The sequence below is a fragment of the Vespa mandarinia genome, chromosome 8 (genome assembly GCF_050613455.1).
Source record: "Vespa mandarinia isolate Hongniang chromosome 8, ASM5061345v1, whole genome shotgun sequence".
Lineage (NCBI taxonomy): Eukaryota > Metazoa > Arthropoda > Insecta > Hymenoptera > Vespidae > Vespa > Vespa mandarinia.
This window is the reverse complement of record NC_140817.1, coordinates 5,594,985-5,603,177: the sequence shown is the minus strand read 5'-3', so window position 1 is coordinate 5,603,177 and position 8,193 is coordinate 5,594,985. Positions and strand designations below refer to the sequence as shown.

General features: G+C 30.0%; 1 protein-coding gene across 14 annotated transcripts in view; it reads left to right on the top strand.

The window, feature by feature from the left end:
• Nucleotides 1-2,122: 2,122 nt before the first annotated feature.
• The window catches only part of dysc (whirlin protein dyschronic), an 83,934-nt gene continuing 77,863 nt past the window's right edge, over nt 2,123-8,193 (top strand). For 13 of the 14 annotated variants that reach the window (XM_085658483.1, XM_085658492.1, XM_085658491.1 and 10 more), the window contains exon 1: nt 2,123-2,458. The gene's annotated coding sequence lies outside the window, so the exon portion shown is untranslated. The remainder of the gene's footprint in view (nt 2,459-8,193) is intronic. The other variant, XM_085658484.1, reaches the window with a different exon arrangement.

Sequence of the window (8,193 nt, the reverse complement as noted above, 5' to 3'; positions counted from 1 at the left end):
CAAGGTTAAAATGGTAGAAAGTGCAAGTACCCTAAGTTTCACCCCGAAAGGCAGGTAGGTACGACTTTAGCTTTGTCTTTAGGTCGTGCTAAGAATAAAACCTAAGGTAGACGACAGTGTTCCTAGACGATTTATCTTATCTTTATCTGTCTCTCTCTTTCTCTCTCTCTCTCTCCCCCTTTCTCTCGTTCTATCTTGTCAGCTTTTTTGATCAATGTGATTATGAAAGCAAAGCTTCTATCGTAACGACGACGACGACGACGACGACGACGACGACGACGACGACGACGACAACAACGAGAAAGCATTGTCTAACAACGGAAGTTTATATTGGACGTTGCCACGAGTTTAGGAAACTGGCTCAAGGTCATACCGACGACGTCAAAGATAGAAATTTGCAAACTGTAGGAATTACTGAAGAGAAGGTATAGATATATTTCTTGGGCTTAGAACTTTGATCGATTTTTCAAACGAATTTAGACATTACACAATTGTTCCTGTATATTTCTTGATAACTTCCATGTACATATATATATATATATATATAAAATTTAAATTAAAAAATACGAGGAGAAAATGATAATTTGACGTTTCAAAGTATTTCGTGAAGTTAAATTGCATGTCTGACTACTGTTTAAGTCTTTCCATTGTTAACTGACAATTTATCGTACTAATATTAACATGTATATACAGAGAATGCTAATGTTCCAAATTTATGTTCTTTGTTGAAAATGGAGAGAGAGAGAGAGAGAGAGAGAGAGAGAGAGAGAAAGAGAAAGAGAAAGAGCATCATACACATAAATACATACATGTATATAACGAATGTTAATCAAATTTATATTTCAATTTCACATGACGTCTTTGCTTACGTAACGAATACATTAATTGAAACGCCTACGATTGCCAAGAAAGGTCTCATTTTGAAGGCAAACATTCAGTTTCGAATTCAAAAAGACGAAACGAAGAGGAGAAAGGAAGAAACGAGTAGGTGGAGGTAAAGTCAAAAATAACTTCCTTTCTTTCTATGGATATTCCCCTAGTTTTTCTTCCTTTTTCTTTTCCTTTTTCTTTTTCTTTTTTTTTTTTTTTTTCTTTTTTTTATGTATACATATACGGGCGTATTCGAGCATAGAAAATCGTCGAATTGTTATTCATGCGTCTCGAGTTCGTGTAGAACTCTAAAGTCGAAAAAAAACCGATGCGCGTTAATGAGTATGCGAAAGTGGTGAAAAGAGAAACGATCGCATTGGTATAGACGTTTCTTTTTTTTCTCTCTTTCTCTCTTTTTCTTTTTTTTTTTTTTGCTCTCTTCTTTTTCTTCTTTTTTTCGTTTCAAAGGCTTTTTTCAAATTTTATTAGATAGATAAATATGTTTACTTATAATCGACAATGATTTTGTACAATGACGGAGAAAATTATGCATTATAAATTAACAAGAATGAGGTAAGGAGTGAGTATTCATAAGTTCGGACTTAAAGATCGATTAATTTCAATAGACGACACGAATGTTCTCCATTCAGGAAAATGCAGATGTGTCCAATGAGCCTGAAACAGTATCTCCGTACGTCCATTTGTCTTTTCAATTTCTAATGGACTTCCATAGTATAATACATAGTCCTTAATAATATCAAATTTATAGAATAACGGTGTTTTGCTGTTCGGTGAAATTCCAAAAAATTCATTTAATACGATCGAACGGAAAGATGGAAGAAGGATAAAAGAAAAGACGAAGAAAAAGAAAACAGATTTATATATTCATCCGTTAACAATTTTATTTATATTCGATTATTATTTTTTTAATCGATAAAACGTCATAATTAACATACGTTAGATCGATTGTAGTGATTACTAATTGAGAATTGGCAAAAATATTTCAAGAATAAATAAAAGTACGTGATAGGGTAAATAAAAAGGATTCTCCGATGAGTTTTGCGCCCTCTCTCTCTCTCTCTCTCTCTCTCTTTCTGTGTGTGTGTGTTTTTGTGTTTGTGGAGACACGTTAGGGGTGGTGTATAAAAAGGTTCGATGAAAGTCACGACAGATGGCGCGTCGTTCGTTGGGGGTCGAAGAAATAGTGATATATAGTCGGCGCCGATTGAACTGGTGAACTCGAGGATGCAACCCCCGGCTGAGACCTCGGCATCCCGAGCAACGGCAGTCGCGAGCAGTCGCGAGCTTCGTGCCGAACTGGGGCGATGCTTGTCACTCGTTTACGCGATCACGAACGTTCGTCATTGGTGCTGCCGTCGGTAACGTTAAAACGTTATTTCTTAAATCCCTTTATATCTTATATTCCTTGTCGAACTCCTCGATATTATCTTTTATCCTTTTTACGACGATCACGACATTTTTTTTATTCATCTCGACGCCATCGTAATCGGCTCGAAAGCTTCAACGACGCTACGATACCCAGGTCGACACGTGAGCACGACGACGTTCTACCAACGAGATGAGAGACGTGAGTTTTGAATTAATGTGAAAAAAAAAAAGAAAGAAAAAAAGAAAGAAAGAAAGAAAGAAAGAAAGAAAGAAAGAAAGAAGAAGAAGAAGACGAGAAAGAAGAAAAAGAAGATAAGAAAAGAGAAAGGAAAAGGAAATAGCAAAAAAAAAAACGAAAAGAAAATAAGAGAATTAGATAAGGGAGAGAAAAAAGAAATGTACTTTTCACTTTTTCGTCATATAAATTTTCTTCGATTTTTCTTCATTCATATCGTTTATTTATTTATTTATTTAATTAATTTTTCTTACGTTCTGTGTCATCATTCATTAGTTCGTTTGTTTTTCATTTTCTTTCTTTTCTTTTTCTTTTTTCTTTTTTTTCTTTTTTTTTTTTTTTTCGGTATCCCATCGGAATTACTATCCGTCGTTAGCTGTTCGTGGTTTTAAATGGACAATGTCTAATTACAGAGGTAACTTTGTGCGTTTCAGTGAATAATTATGTTCTCCCATTAATTCGCTAGTTGGTTAGTTATTTACGTTAATTTCATGTCACATCTCGTTCGTTCTTGTTGCCATAGAAAAAAAAAAAGAAAAGAACAGAAAAAAAGAAAAAAAAAAAAGACGAGGGTGGGGAAGAAAAATCTAACGAAGAAAACAAAGTGTGAAGAAAGATCGTCGGTTAGTACAATCGGATTATTTCGTCAAGGTCTTATTACGCCGACTCGTTCCTCGAGATATTGGAAAGAACATGAATTATGATCGGAGATCGTGGAAGCACTTGAAAGTCTAAACAGCAATGGCGCGCGATCGACGTTCCATTTAACAGAGTTCGTCCTTTTCGTTTACCACCGATTCCCCCTTCCCCTTTAGCATCATCCCTCCAACCCTCCGCGCCCCCCCCCTCTGTGTAGATTATTTATTATCTTTGATTTTTTTTATAACGTTCCATTCGTTTCGTTTTACACGATTCAATAAATTATATAGTCATAATCGTATCATTTGCAAAGGTTATTATCGATTTTGTATCGAACGTTTTAATTTTTTTCTTTTCTTTTTTTTTTTTTTTTTGCTTAGCCCACTTGGAGCATTGAAAAAGAGAAAGATTTAGAAATTCTTACCGATTAGAAAACTGAAATGTTGATGATTAAAACGTGATATAAAAATAATATATCTCGGATGTTTCTTCGTATGTGGTATGTTATTCGTCTATTTTTTTCCTCTTCTTTTCTTTTTCTTTCTTTTTTTTTTCTTTTTTTTTTTTTTTTTTCTTTCATTCCCATCATAGATCTGTATATTTTATTTTTATTATTTTTTTTCTTTTTTTCTATTCTTTTTTTCTTTTTTTTTTTTTTTTGAAACTCAAATTTCTTTTGAAAGTCTCATTAGAAAAGGAATCCGGTACAATGAGGATAGTAAGAAAGAAACGTTCGCGTTACGTCATTTCTATCGTAATGTCGGTGTTCTTTAGTTCAACCATATCTTTTCTTCTGTTTTCTTTTTTTTTTCTTTTGCATCGGTAACAAGTTGCTAATTAAAGAGAAAAAGAAAACAAGTTTTTCATTAATAATGGCTATTATATCTTATTTAATAATAATAATAATAATAATAATAATAATAATAATAATAATAATAATAATAATTATTATTATTATTATTACTCTTATAAAACGGATGTTCATAATTGAATGTGATCTATAATAAAAGGAGAATAGGTAGGAGGTATGTACGTAAAAAGTAAATTAGAAATAATACTATAAACAGATTTAATTCAACGTTTAGTATTCTTTTTCCTTTTCTTTCTTTTTTTCTTCTTTTTTTTCTTTTTTCTCCTTTTCTTTCGTTTCTTTTTTTCTTCAGTTGACAAATAAATTGATAAATCTTATGATGATAACGATGTTTCAAGTTTATAAAAAAAAAAAAAAAAAAAAAAAAAAAAAAAATTTAAACGACGTTCGCGGGTTACGTCGAGTGCGTGCAAACTTGATTATTCCGTGCCAACAAATCTGATGGTTAGCTTGAAAACCTGTAGATTATATGTTCTCTTGCCAAATTACCGAAAGGTTTCCGCGTGGTAACATAGAATTTTTTTTACGCTCGTGAACTCTTTAATAAGATAGGTGGTAGGTACACACACACACACATATATATATATATATATAATATATATATATATATATATATATATATATATGTGTGTATAAAAGTTACAAAGAATCGATGTTTTTTCTTCGGACGATTTTCTTAGGTTGCTTTACTTAGTCTTTTTCCATTCGAAAAGAAAGAAAGTTAGATGGAATCGTCACGATATCGTTCTTCTATGCCGATCGATTCTACTTTTAACGATTATGCGATATACAAGACCTCTACCCATTTATTATTGATAAGGTTTTTTTCTTTTCCTCCTTCTTTTAATTTTTCTTTCTTTCTATTTTTTTTTTCTTCTTATATAGTTTCTTTCTCTTCTCATATATTTCATTTCTTATATATATTCTTATATATATTCTTATGTATATATATAAGAATATATATATATATATATATGTATATATATATGTATAATTTTTTATTGTAAAAATTTAAATTCATCGACATCGAGATAATTAAAGATCTCATCCGTTATCTCATCTTTAAAGACTTAATATGATCCTTCATGATTTTTCTTTTTTTGGTCTTTGTTCTTTACGTTAGATACTATTGCATATTAAATAGACATAGTCATTTATTATTATATATACTTTTTTATAATTTTCTTTTAATTTTTTTTTAATATAATTTTTTATCATAAAAATGTAAATTCATCAACGAGAAAATTAAAGATCTTGTCTACTATTTTTATCTTCAAAGACGATAATACGATCTTTCATCATTTTTCTTTTCTTTTGTCTTCGTTCTTTTCATATTAGATCATATCTAATATGTATACAGTCTATAGTTAGATACATACATTTCTATATATGTATATGCATGTAATCATTAGTCTAACGTTATAGAAAAAATTTTTCTCTTCGATTGTACGCTTATTATATAGTGTATGACATTTAACATTGGATTTGTCGATAAAAATTATTGATTTCAACAATTGTTATCAAAAAAATGTCAAAGTAAAATTTCATCAAATATTTTCTCAATGTTATTAATAAGTACTAAATATTATACATATGGTCAATTTTTAGAAATTTCTTTTGTCCCCTTTTTTTCATTCTGTTCTTTTCTTTTTTTTTTTATTCTTTTTCAATCACCACCGAGATAAATATGAGAGACATATCTCAATATATCGAAATAATAATTATCGATAGTTTTAATATTAATTGTCAGTTTAATGATGTAAAGAAAATATTTTTCTTTGATCATGCATATATTTAAATATTTACGTACATACATATACATATACATTTAATACATTGGATTTATCAATTAGTAAAAATTATTTATTTCAATCGTTTTTATACAAATGTCTACTTTAAATGTCGTTTAAAATTTTTTCATAGGCTCAATAAATAAATATATATATATATATATATATATATATATGTATTTATTTATTTGATTTAAATAAATATATATGTTCATATATTTTTGATTGACATAGGAAAGATTTTCTTTTTGTATCTTGATTCTTTCTCGAAAGTTGAAAATGGGATCGAATGCACAGACACACGAGGTCTTCGGTAAGGGAGTAATCCGGGAAAATGTGCGCGCGCACGCTCACTTTTACGATGGAATACATTTTCCACGACAAGGCTTTTGTCAAACCTACCAAGAGCTTTTTATACGCGTTTACTAGTCGAACCGATTGGCTGGATTTGCCTGCCGAATGCAGGGACGTTTACCAGATCCTTTTGTCCGATTGCTTCTTCCATTATCGAGTAAGTACTCGTATTGACAGGATCCTCTTTTTTGGAGATGCAAAAATTCAAATCTCAGATTCGTTTTCATCGATGGACAGCCGCCAATTTTTCGTTCGAAGCTTTACGATAGAATTCGGAAAATCCAAACGTCAATAATATCGTGTTTGCTCCTAGAAATAAAGCATGAGCGAGAGAGAGAGAGAGAGAGAGAGAGAGAGAGAGAGAGAGAGGAGAAGAGAGAGATAGGTGTCCATTCTATTTAATTATATTCATGGTATTGTTGGACAAATAAAAAATGACGCGAACAAAGACATGAAATTAAAAATAAATAATAATACTTCGATATAGAAAATATGGTCGAAAAACGGAGAAAAAGTGAGAGACAGTGATAAAAAAAGAGGTACCTATTTCATTTAATTATATTTATGCTGATGTGTTTGGAATAAAAGAAAAAAAAAAGATGTGTAAATATAAATAATAATTAATAATAATAATTAATAAATATAGACGAAAGGATATATATATATATATATTTTTTTTTTTTTTTTATTTAATTAGATATATTTGTAATAGCTTTGAATAGGTAAGCCAAATAACGTGCGTAAATTATAAATGAATAAAAATAAATAATAGTAAATTAAAAAAGAGAAAAAAATAAATAATAGTAATAATACAATATAAAAAATATGGACAAGAAAAGAAAACAAAAAGAGAGAGAAAGAGAGAAAGAAAAAGAGAAAGAAAGAAAGAAAAAGAGAAAGAAAGAAGGAAAACAAGTAACATAGGAAAGCTTTAAAACCAAGATATATGTATCTTTTCTTTATCTAATGCTTTTTATCCTTGTAGACGTTTGATTTCTCCTTCCCTTTCTCTAATGGTTCCAACAATATTTGTGTTTTAACTTACGATCACGCACGGAAGAAAGTTAAAACTGTGAAATTCTCTTAAACGCTAAGAAAAAGTTTTTATGCTAAGAAAATTTTTACTTTCAAATCGTTCTCTTTGATTGTTCATTCGATTCCATCGTATCATTAATTTCACCCCCTCCCTCCCCGCCCCTCATTTTCCACGCGTTTATTTTGTAATTTTAAATAAATTGAAATTAATTAAATCGCAAGTTTCAATTCATTCGTAGAACTTATTTAGAGATTTAAAAGAATCAAAAAAAGGACTTTACGTTTTCTTAATGAATCCGATTAAAATACGTTCTTCTTACGATTTGCATGGAATAACTTCTTACGATCGATTAATTTCCTCGAGATATATCGATATATCGTTAAGAAATATATTTAAAAATCTTTCGATATTTTGTTCGATTTTAGAATTTAGAACAAAGCTTTTCTTTTTTTTTTTCTTTTTTCTTTTTTTTTTTCTTTTTCTTTTTCTTTTTGCTATACAGTTCGATATCAATTTCTTTCGATTTGAAAAAAAGAAAAAGAAATGTCGGAATGATCTCTTGATCTCTTTCTCTCTTATTCTCTCGCTTTTTCCCGTAACACTTTTCAGTCCACGACCTCATGGCTTTTAGAAATCGATCCTTGTGACGTAGTGCGTGAACCTCCCCCTTCGTGGAAAAAAGTCGAGGGCCCGGCTTCTCCATGTTAATAACTAATAACAATACTACTATGCGTAAACTTCAGATATGTAAAAACTTGCTTGCTCGTTTTTATTACGTCGTATATTTTTTTTTATGTCTCTTTTTCTTTCTCTTTTGTTTTCTTTTTTTCTCTGTTTTCAATCGAAATATTTAAACTAATCGAAAATCTTCCCAATGAAATATGCTTTATCAAAAGATTCATTATTTTGTTATTTCATAGAAAATATTCATTATAAGTTGAGATTTTATTCGAACGTAATAATTAAGTACTTGCGGTGATAATACGTTTGCGCTTTAAAATTTAAAATT